The sequence below is a fragment of the Limulus polyphemus genome, unplaced genomic scaffold (genome assembly GCF_000517525.1).
Source record: "Limulus polyphemus unplaced genomic scaffold, Limulus_polyphemus-2.1.2 Scaffold323, whole genome shotgun sequence".
In the NCBI taxonomy this organism is placed as follows: domain Eukaryota; kingdom Metazoa; phylum Arthropoda; class Merostomata; order Xiphosura; family Limulidae; genus Limulus; species Limulus polyphemus.
The window spans coordinates 576,732-588,645 of record NW_013665933.1 but is presented as its reverse complement, the minus strand read 5'-3'; the positions used below and the strand labels follow the sequence as shown (position 1 = coordinate 588,645).

Below are 11,914 nucleotides of genomic sequence, written 5' to 3'. Positions count from 1 at the left end.
CCTCTTGCAGTCGCGAGGTTTTTTTGTTAAAGCAGTCCTGAGTAGAATGCTGAAATTTATCTGATATGTTTTAATTAATACAGCTAGAAGAATGATCTATGCTAATCATTCAGCATAGATCATTCTTCTAGCTGTATTAATTAAAACATATCAGATAAATTTCAGCATTCTACTCAGGACTGCTTTAACAAAAAAACCTCGCGACTGCAAGAGGTTCCTTAGAGATACGTACTCGTCCATGCATATGGTTGCCTGGAAAAGAACGCCAACCCCACTTTGGAAAACCAAAAGTGGCTACCAATTCTCCAGGCTATTTATACCCATAACTTCCTGTCTTACACACTCGGTATAACGACCCCATGAACAGTTCAGATATTACAGAGTTCATCTTGAGGTGAAGGTATGTTTTTACACGTGTTTTTGAATAGGAGTATAAGGCAACACCGGAGAAAATGGAGGTTACACACCATCAACAACTAAAGACAGATACACAACCTAGCAAGCATAAATCTCGTAGTGTTCAAAAACATTTGGTCCAAGCTGACAAAGTATCCCTTGGTTATGTACTCTGGTTGTTGTTTTCGTTGCTTGGGAGGATTAAAATAATACCTGACAAGACAGGTTGATTTTACTACGCATGAAACTGAAAGTTTTAAATTGACAGTAAAATTACATTCGACCAAAATACGTAACCACATGATAAAGATATGGTATTTCTATCACTGACTTATCTTTAATGAAGAGGCCTGTTATAAACCAACTATTGGGTCATTAGATAATTATGACATGTGTTTCGTGGGAGTTTATTTCGGATAAAATGTTTCATAAAAACTACCAAACACAGCTCGCTAAAATGAGAGAGATATTGCAATTTAACCTTTATACCCGATTGCAATTTATTTCTCAAGTGGCACTGTTCCAATATGACATCTTGGGAAATCAAAGTTATCGTATTATTTGACATCGTTGGACGTTAAAGAATGCTCTCCCAATAAATTTGTCGACAATAACGTTATTGTTCCATTACAACGTGGTGGTACATCTAGTTTAGTTTAACATCACAATATCCTGGTATGTTATACTTAGTGTTTCAGTATGACTGATTTGGAATTTATCATTATTGTCTAGACCACTTTAGACAACCTTTTTCGACATGGTAACACTTTCAGTCTTCTTGTGAAGTAGAGCATGTGACCTCTTTTAAACCACTAGTGTCACCAGACATACACCAGGGGATCATCAACTTCACACCCGATGTTCCCTAGCAATACGCATGGTTAGTTCATATTGCAGACCTGAGAGTTGCCAGAAGAGATTCTGAAGAGATTCTCTACTAATAAACTCTTATCTACTGACAAAGTACTCGGACCACGTGGCCTCGGTGTGATTCCCATGACGTCGCCTCTTCTGAGCTTCCAGGAATCCTGGACTGGGGCCCTGCGTCATCGTCGCTGATGCTGCCGTTTTGGTAATCTTTAAAGATATGTTTATAGTACACACATGTAACTTTAGTGCCTATTTGGTAATATGTAAGGATATGTTTATAGTACACGCATGCATCTTTAGTGTCGTTTGGATAATTTGTAGTACAAACTTAACTTTAGTGCAGTTTTGGTAATTTGTAGGGATATGTTTGTAGCATAAATATAACTTTAATGCAGTTTTGGTATTCTTTAAATATGTGTTTATGGTACATACATGCAACTTTAGTGCCGATTTTGTAATTTGTAAAAGTATGTTTGTAGTACACACATATCATTTTAGTGCCATTTGGGTAGTTTGTAAGGAGACGTTTGTGGTAGAAACATATAACTTTAGTGCCGTTTTGGTTATATGTAAAAATATGTTTGAAGTACAAACATGTAACTAACTTTAGAATATTTCTTGAGCTGCTCAAAGTGGGTGGGACCTGGAGGCCGGTGCCAAAGAACGTGATTGGCCACAACAGTTTTGATAGTGAACTTTCACATAGATTCATATTTCTGGATACTGGAGTAGTGGTTTCACAAGTATTTCAATTAAGTTATAAAAGCAACATTGTCGGAGCAAAAAACAGCAATAACTAGTAATTTGTTTTGCTGTAACAAGTAAATTGTAATATTGGAGTTAAATAGGAAAACAAAACCAACAAAGACAACTTGAAAATGTGACTTAGCAGATACATAAACCAGTTCTTGACTTTTTTTTATCCATCTACTTGACAACAGATTGGAGTAAATTTTGATAACAACAATTAAGAACACTCCTGGATCACCCACCTTAGACGTCTTCGTTTTTACATCTCTATTTATATCAGATTATCTCTAGTCCACAGAATTAGCTGCAATTGGGCTGTTAGCAGGAAGTGGGGCTCTTGCTGGGAGTTGGAGAGCGCCTTAGAACCTTAAAAAGGAAGCATACTTGATAGCTTGAGAAAGTAATATAGAATTGGTCGTGATTTCAGGGACTAACCACTGGAGGTCTAACGCGGAAGTGTGCCGAATGATAACGCACGTTTTTATTCACATTGAAAGGATTACGTTTTATCGGCGTTGTTTATTGTTTTGTTGAACTTTCATTTCGCTAAAAGTATTCATGCTGGTTCTGTGCATTTCATGTTATCGTCTACATAATCTGAAAAGCTACTCTACATTCCTCAGGCTATTGCTGTATAAAATACTCCATTCACGAGCAAGATCTTTTCAAATGCTTAACATTCTTCACAAAGTTTGGTTTTAAGTAATATTTTTCTTTAAAACTAGATTTTTTCGCATATCATCATGCTTATATGGACACGTCGCTGTATGCTAATTACGGAATAACTAGTCACTTACAAACTTTTCTGATAAACAACTTAGTGATAAGTATTTAGCAAAAACACTTCGCTATGAACTATAGTATTATTGTGTACTCTAGAGAGCAATGTAATGCGAATCGTGTAAAATGTGTGATTATTTCTTGATTACAAACAGCTCAAACGATGATATTTTTAGTAGCTACTATTTAGTCGCTAACGTTTTACGAAAACATAGGCAGATTCTTTAAGCCGCCATTTGAAATTTCTTTAAAATAACATACATACTGTGACTGAATAGAATTTTAAATGTTATTCTTTTACCACATTTCTTATTGTATTCGTATTAGTTTACAATTAACACAGTGATTCCTCGGAGCGTGCTGACACTTCTTGACTGTTAACAACGATGAAAGCCCGGATAGATGAGAATATTGCCGATAAAAGAAAATATTGTTAGCAAGAAATCAGTATCATACTTAGTGGAAACAGTGAAAGAACACTATATTATTATTACAAGGAAATCAGTGTCCTGAGAGAACAAAAAATATGACAGTAATTTCCTGCTCACAATATTTTGTTTACTCGGTGATGTTCTAATCTATCTGTGTTTATTTTGTTTTTGATCAGCTATGAAAATCCTTTTTGCTAATGATGTTCTAATCTACCTATGTTTTTCACCGAGTATATCAGTAATTTTAGAAACTTTAATATATCAATAATTTAACGAAACAAATCTCATTACTTTAACACCTTTTTGCAGGAAATGTAATACTGTAAATTTTTTACAGATAATAGCATAATCTAATTCAATATTTTAGTCGCTGCGGGCCCTAATTCTAGTGTTTAAGGTTTTTATTCTGATAAATATAGTGCTTACCAGCTGAAAAAAAAAGAATAAATCGTATTTCTGCTATAAATTAACCAACTGGGTGGGTTTTTTGGTCTCGTACTGTACTTTGTGCGCCCAAACAATGTATGGTTTATTCCTCAAAAACTTTTTCTTAAAGTTTTAAAGCATTCATCTAAATATTTTACTCTACTTTCTCACCAGTATACGTGGAACATAAGATAATATTATGTTTGTAATGTCTATTTGTATTTTCAACCTGAATAAAATGTTATGTGATACATGGGCTAAACAGCCAGGTCAAGAGAGACTCATGTTCAGACATAGCAATCCCTAGTTTAGACCTGTTGACCAAAGAGAAGCCAACCAGCAGCAAACTGCACCACTACTCTTATAGATTGGCTGTCACAATTATAATAACTCCAGAGAAGAGTGTGGAACGTGTTCGGCAGCATGTCGCGGCTCGAACCTTGTACATTTCTATCCGCTCAGCCTGTTCGACATTACATCTACATATTTTCAATGTGATACAAAAATTGTTGCATATAATTCTAAAAGTCATAAGAAAATTGTATCTAAACAAATAAATAAATTGTGTACTGGGACTAGAGAGTGCAGTATAGTTTCTTTTTCGTGCATAAATCACAGTATACTCGCAATACAGGTACAATATACTTTGTTAAAATACAGACCCAAGGTATCTTGTAAATATACAGACAGGTACATGATGTGTTTTAAAACTACAGAAGTAAGATGCTTGTAAAAGTAGACGTTCACGATGTTGTGTAAAAATACAAGACTGAGTGTAATACGTTTTCGAAAGATACAGACCCAAATTATTTTATAAAGATATAGAACCAAATTATTTTATAAAGATACACGTCCAAAATGTTTTATAAAGATATAGACCCAAATTATTTTATAAAGATACAAGTCCAAAATGTTTTATAAAGATATAGACCCGTATTATTTTATAAAGATACAGATCAAAATGATTTGTAAAGGTACAAGTACAAAATATTTTATAGAAATACAGGCCCAAAATATTTTATAAAGATGCAGGTCCGAGGTGTTTTATGAAGTTACAGGTCCAGAACTTTTTATGAAGATACAGGCTAAAAATGTTTTATAAATATGCAGGTCTAAAATATTTTGTGAAAATACAGATCCAACATGTTTTGTAAAGATAAAAATCTGGAATATTCTCTAAAGTTATAGGTACAAAATGTTTTTAAAAAGGCTTAGGTTCAAGATATTTTGTATAGAAACAAAAGTAAGATGTTTTGTAAAGATGGATATTAAAGAAGTTTTACAAAGATACGGTTGTAAGGTGTTTTATAGAGATACAGAAATGATGTACTTCTTAAGACATAAAAATGATACAGTTCATTAACATACAGTTCAAAAACGTTATATAATGATTCAAATCTAAAACGTTTTGAAATAAAAGTGTTTAAGTGATTTCACTACTAATGTTACCGGTGGGAGTTCAGAAACGTTGTATAATGATTCAGATCTAAAACGTTTTGAAATAAAAGTGTTTAAGTGATTTCACTACTAATGTTACCGGTGGGAGTTCAGAAACGTTGTATAATGATTCAGATCTAAAACGTTTTGAAATAAAAGTGTTTAAGTGATTTCACTACTAATGTTACCGGTGGGAGGTATTTTGATGATGTCATTTTTTAAGAATTTCGTTAATATCTAGTTTGGAATATTTCATTAGTAAAGATACAGCTTTAAAACTTTGCTTTAGTAGTGTTATCGATTTAAAATATTTCATTGACAGTTATTTTCTCGTTGGTACATCTTAGGTATAAATGTTTTATTTACTTACAGATTTAAGTTATTCCTTTGGAAAGGTTACAGGTTTATGAAACTGTGTTGGAATCAAGTTATTAGTATAATTAGTGACTGTTTAAGATTTCTTGTTGGTAAACTTCACGTGCGAATAGATAGATATGTGTTAACAAGTTTATCGTATTTTGTATTTCATTAGTTGATGAATAGAATTTATTTTGGTAAACTCCAGTTTAAGGAGTTTCTTGGTAAAGTGCAGATCTAAAGATTTTGTTTTTATCAAGTTTAATAGTTTTGTGGTCACTGGTTTAAGCACGTTTTTTGCTATAGGAAAGTTACAGGATTAAGAAGTGTTGTTGGGAATAGACTTACAACTCCAAGATCTTTGCGGTTAAAGTGCAATCTTTTTCTTTTCTGGTTTGGTTATCTCGTTTCTTGTTATCTCGTTACTAAAGATTTTTAACACATTTTTCTAAACTATTTATGCACCAAATTGCTTATGGATCCATGATATTGTTGTTTACACGATCTCTATTAACACATAAGAATAATTTTAATATTACAATTAATCCCAGTATTCATTGTAGGAATTTTCTATGTATTTTATACAGAAAATGAGTGATTTCAACCAATTTTTCTCGTCATTTATGTACACTGAGTTGATGCTGAAAAATATTAAAAATACAATTGAAACAAATTTAATTATTATTTGTTTCAGGATAATATAAATTAAACTATATTCAATATGAAACATTGGTATAATAATTTTTACTTCACTCTGTACATAACATCTTGATAATGGATTTATTAAGGGATTAAGCTTTTATAACACGAATGGAAATCTCCGGATATTCTTACAGAGTGCAGGAGGTAGCTTCTTGAAAGTATTATACATTGCTATTGTGCAGGAGCAGACATTACAAAAGTATTATACACTACTCTTGTACACGAACAAATTTTACAAAACTAGTTTGCAGTACTTTAGTACAGAAACGGATCTTACAAAAGTAATATACACTACTTTTGTACAGAAACATATTTTACAAAACTAGTTTGCAGTACTTTAGTACAGAAACGGATCTTACAAAGTAATATACACTACTTTTGTACAGAAACATATTTTACAAAACTAGCTTGCAGTACTTTAGTACAGAAACGGATCTTACAAAAGTAATATATACTACTTTTGTACAGAAACATATTTTACAAAAGTAATATATATTACTCATGTACAGTAACAGACTTTAAAAGGGTAGTATATACTACTCATGTGCAGCACAAAAATACAAACTCAGCACTATGCTTATTTAAAGCTCTTGTTCTAACGCATACACGCTTATTCAATTCATTTATTATGCTAACATTTTATATAAAACTTAATTTCACGTTTTCTTTCACTAAAATATTAGATGTTCGGCATTACAACTTGAGTATGTTAAAAAGTAATGACGCTGGCATACTAATTAACACCTACGGTTTTATAGGTCAATAGAAAAAAAAATAACTGAAAAAAAAAAAGCGTTCGAGAGGTTTTCTTCCGGGGATTCTTAGTTAAGTTGGTTATTATGTCTTCAGCATCCTATGCTGCATACTCATTTAAACAGACACAAGAACATGTGTCTCTCCATGATTGTTATTTTTTCTTCAGTTTTTTTTGTGTCTTTGAACCAGCTTGGACGTTTGGTGAAAGGCTCGATAGCCGCTACAATTGAGAGAAACCTTGTGACCTTTTTTTGAACCAAGTAATCCGAGGTTGTCGCACTAAGATTAATGCTGTTGTGTTAAGACACAGTGATACCGTGGGAGAACAGTGTGGCCAAAGTCCCGCTCTTGATGTTTCCCGCAACATTAGAAGTAGATTGAATTTAACTTGCATATTTATGTACATCTCAGAAGCGGTTCTTAGAACGTTAATTTTTCCCATGGAGTTTCCTAGTGTAAGTTTGTTGTGTGAAAAGTACTAGTTTTTGTTTGTTTGTGGTAGACAAAAAAAATCAAACAAAAAATCTTTAAAGACAAAAACATCGAGAAAAAAGTAACGTGTAGGTGTAGTAACACCTGACACTATTGTTTAGCTAATATGAAGATTTCGCAGGGTATGGGCTGCTAGCTATGAAGAGTTTCACAGAATATGGGCTGTTAGCTATTTCTTTCTTTTTTCTCACATACAGTTACTTTGTCGTGTACTGAATCTTTATGTGAACATTTTTAACTACAAATACAAATTCCATAAAAAAAGCTCACAAGCGATAAATTTAGCGTTACTGCTAAATTAATTTTTGATGTCCATTGTGTACTCCACAAACATTAACCGTTTAGCATCTAAAAATGTTATCATTTCATTTGTCAAGACTAGAAAAAAAGAACAAAAGAGTGTAACAAAGGTGCAAATTCTTAACTTGGCATTCTTTCAACATTCAAAATAGTATTTTCTCACTAATTGCCTTCCGACAGCCGTTCCTGTTCTTTCAAAACCAAGGTTGCACGCATTTGCTTAAAAAATAAACTAAAAAAACCGAAAGAAAGAAAAACTTATTTCGTAAAGCTGTAGAAAATGTTGTTTTCTTCGTGACAGTTAAATAGCGCGTTCAGTAGCATAAAATGTTAGCAACAGCTATACAGATAATCAATAAAAATATTATGACTAACAAATATCTCATCTATAAGTCAATTATTTTATGTTTATTTTACGATAAGCGCAATGCATTATTTCGTAACAGAAACATATTTTCTCAAAATGCGCATGCTCTATAAAACGTTTGACCCATGAACTTTAAACTGACATGAGACTTCTAAAGAAAGAGTCATGTTTTAGTTTCTTTATTTAACCTTTTATTACCAGTTGTTATACAGACAAGAAGACAAGAGCCAAAGACCTGACTTTTTCGCGTTCTATCAAAACAAGAAGACAGTTTTGAGCTCTGTTTTCACACATAAATATTATTTCTCAGGTGGCGGACAAGAATGATCTCTTCATAGCCTTGAGCTGCCATTACAGCGGACAATGGTCAAGATGTTGCAAAAGATATTCGCTTTTTTTATTTTGGTGACAATAGTACTCTTCACTGTGCAGGCTAGGAAAAAGGAGGTAAGTGTATCTTCGAAATAACTTTGATAAACTGTTTAGTAATGTTAAGTCCTAATAATTTTACATAATAAGGGCAAGTCTAATGAATTATGTAATAAGGATATAAGTCTAGTAAGTTATGTAATAAGGATAGTTGCAATAAAACAGTCACTGAAATACAGACAACTGCTATCAATGAGTAATGCTACCATGTTTTGATTCAATTCAAGCTTAATTTTATATTTCAACATTTATATAACTGTATAACATTTTTATCTTGAGTTTATCGTAATAGGAATTTTCTAATAAAACTATCTTGCCGTTTTTCCAATATTACAAATGTACAAAAATGGCTGTTGAATCTAGAATCGTAATTAATTTAGCAGTAACAATAATTATATGTGGCACTGTAGTCCTTTTTCAACGAACTTTTCCTCGTGTGCAGTCTTCATCAAGACTGTTTATGGTCTTTTGAGACGACACGTCTTTCACATATTGGAATGGCATTTTTTATTTATTTTTTGCTGTGTTAACTGAAAATATGATCCTTAGGTGTATTCCTGATACAGACTATTGTGTCCCGTGACAATACGTACCTGAGGTACAGTTCTGATACAGACTATTGTGTCCCGTGACAATACGTACCTGAGGTACAGTTCTGATACAGACTATTGTATTCTGTGACAATATGTACCTGAGATACAGTTCTGATACAGACTATTGTATTGTGTGACAATACGTACCTGAGGTACAGTTCTGATACAGACTATTGTGTCCCGTGACAATATGCCCTTCAGGTGTAGATTTTTTTTAGAGACTACTGGGTCCTGTGATTTTAGTTCTTGTCCTAATAAAGACTTTAATGCTTTGTAACATTATTCCCCTTAGCTCTAGGCTTAATAAGGAATTTGATGCTCTGTACTAATGTTGTGACCATTAGTTCCAGTCCTAAAACAGAGTGGTGTTCTACAACAATATATTTTAAGACGTGCTAAGTCTAGTTCAGATGCAGTCTGTTTATGGCTTTCTGTGATGGTATGTCCGCTAAGTCTATTCTAGATGCAGTCTGTTTATGGTTTTGTGTGATGATATGTCCCCTAAATCTATTCTAGATGCAGTCTGTTTATGGTTTTGTGTGATGATATGTCCCCTAAATCTATTCTAGATGCAGTCTGTTTATGGTTTTGTGTGATGATATGTCCCCTAAGTCTATTCTAGATGCAGTCTGTTTATGGTTTTTTATGATGGTATGTCCCCAAAGTCTATTCTAGATGCAGTCTGTAACTATGGACATAGCAGTCATGATCCTCAAGACAAAAGTAACCAAGTTTTTAAGACTTTTCTGTTAGGCTAGCTCAAGAATTTTCATGAATAGACAAGAAAAGCCTTTTTTCCATTTCTTGACGTGTGACTGTCAGCGTACTGTTCTATTCTTTTCCTACTCTTTTTTATGCTTTATTTTTTATTGTTCCGGTATATTACTTGATACTTGGCGATGCTGCAACAACAACATATTGACAATTACTTTTTTTACTGAATGTATTTACAACAATTCTAATGACGTTTGTAATGGCGTTTTCGAATCTTTCGTGGCTAAAACATGAAACGTACAAAACAAAATCTGATTCATCGTATTTTCACTTTCTCTTCTTCGAAATAACATATTTTGATTTATATCATCACATAATACAAAATATTCGATGCTATTTTATCATTTTTCACCCACCGTGCATCAACGTCATTAACGAGGTGACAGATATGTATCTTCTTGCCTTATATGAGTAGGCTATATAATGAGCATGAAACGTTATATCCCACAATTAATTATACAAAAAAACAAACTAACTAAGAAAAAAAAAAAAAACATGGATATCGATGTCAATGTTTGACTTGTGGTTTTACAGTTTTGTTTCGTTAAGCTTAAAAAATATTTACTATTTTTTTTCTCTTTGGCTAGAGTTTAGAAAAATAGAAATAAATCATCGTAAACTAGTTCACGCTATGCACATTGCTCTTGCCAGAAAAAACAAAACAAAATGTTTTATATACTATGCAGAGGCAACTTACGGCTTCCGTAATCTTGGTTTACAAGAAAATCCACACATACAGGTGATAAACAAATGGATTTTTATTTTTTGGTGTAAATAGCTCAGTAGCTATCTGTGTTTTAAAAATATGAATAGCGGATGAAATAGAAAGAAAACAGACAAACCTACCAGATTAATAAAGATATATTTACATGGTCGCGTGGTTTTAAATATGGTGATATTTATATATTGATTTAATATTATTTCATAGTTATAACATCAATGTGGTTAACTCAGAGAAAGAATGTGAATTATCTCAAAGACTTTACGGCTAAGTTCCTGGTCGCCAGGGTGCCGCTGATATTAATATCATGTCTGTAGCCTTTAAAATTACGATTCGCAAGTGAGTATAATAATTTCTTATACGTGTTTTATTTATGGAGAAGTACCTTATCCCTCAGAAAATATGACATATTCTTTAAAAAGTGACAGACTTGGATTGTGAAAACACTATTTTTCTTTACACGAATTTAAATGAATGGAATCATGACGTTTTTCATGTTCCTGCTCTCGCGCGATTAGCGAATTTCAGAAGCAGTGACTGTTTGTATTAGGCTTATGGAGTGAAGTCTTGCAACATGTCACTTGAACTGTTTCATAAAAAATGTCCACTACTGTGAAGCTGCGTTCTGTCATGGATCCTAGCAAATCGTCTTTTACGCTTCTCACATCTCCATAATTACGTCTCCAAGTTTCTGAGAGTAATGCATATTAGAAGACACGTTTTTCGATTGATAAGGGATCTCTATTGGTCGCCCCATAGCCGACGACAGCAATGAAGTGACCCTTAAAATTTAGTGGGATGAAGGGGAGGAAATGCTGATTAATAACAGCAGTGGCTCTCCTAGCATATGTGCTTCAGTTGTTTCCCGACATGCATTGCTTAGAATAGATGGAAGTACCATACCCGGTTTTAATCGCACTCACCAACAACCACGTGTTGTTTGGAGACCTGTCACTCATGGTGGTGTTGACTTCGTGTGTGGATTTCTCATTGACCGTGCCTTCTCACTTTTCTCATCAACAACTGAAATAACATGGAATTTTTGGTCCGAATCTAAGCATTGTTGACTTCATTACACACGCACACCATTTTAACACCTAAACTGGTGTTGTTCTAAGTGTTAGTAGTATTCTCTTCCCTACCAAGTAAAGTGATATGGTTTCGGCTGGTTACCATGGTATTAATACTCTTGCATCCATCATAATAACAACTGAAATAACGTGATATTGCTACCTTGAATTTTTCCAGTAGTGGCTTAGCTACTGTCACATATATAGCACTATTTGTGAAAATGAAAAACAATAAGATAATCCCAGTATTCTTCTGAATTAGT

At 33.2% G+C, this 11,914-nt stretch overlaps 1 protein-coding gene across 1 annotated transcript in view; it reads left to right on the top strand.

The window, feature by feature from the left end:
* Positions 1 to 11,914, top strand: part of LOC106457385 (fibroblast growth factor receptor 3-like) — a 103,744-nt gene that overhangs the window by 12,653 nt on the left and 79,177 nt on the right. The window contains exon 2 of the mRNA XM_022383288.1: positions 8,375 to 8,511. The gene's annotated coding sequence lies outside the window, so the exon portion shown is untranslated. The remainder of the gene's footprint in view (positions 1 to 8,374; positions 8,512 to 11,914) is intronic.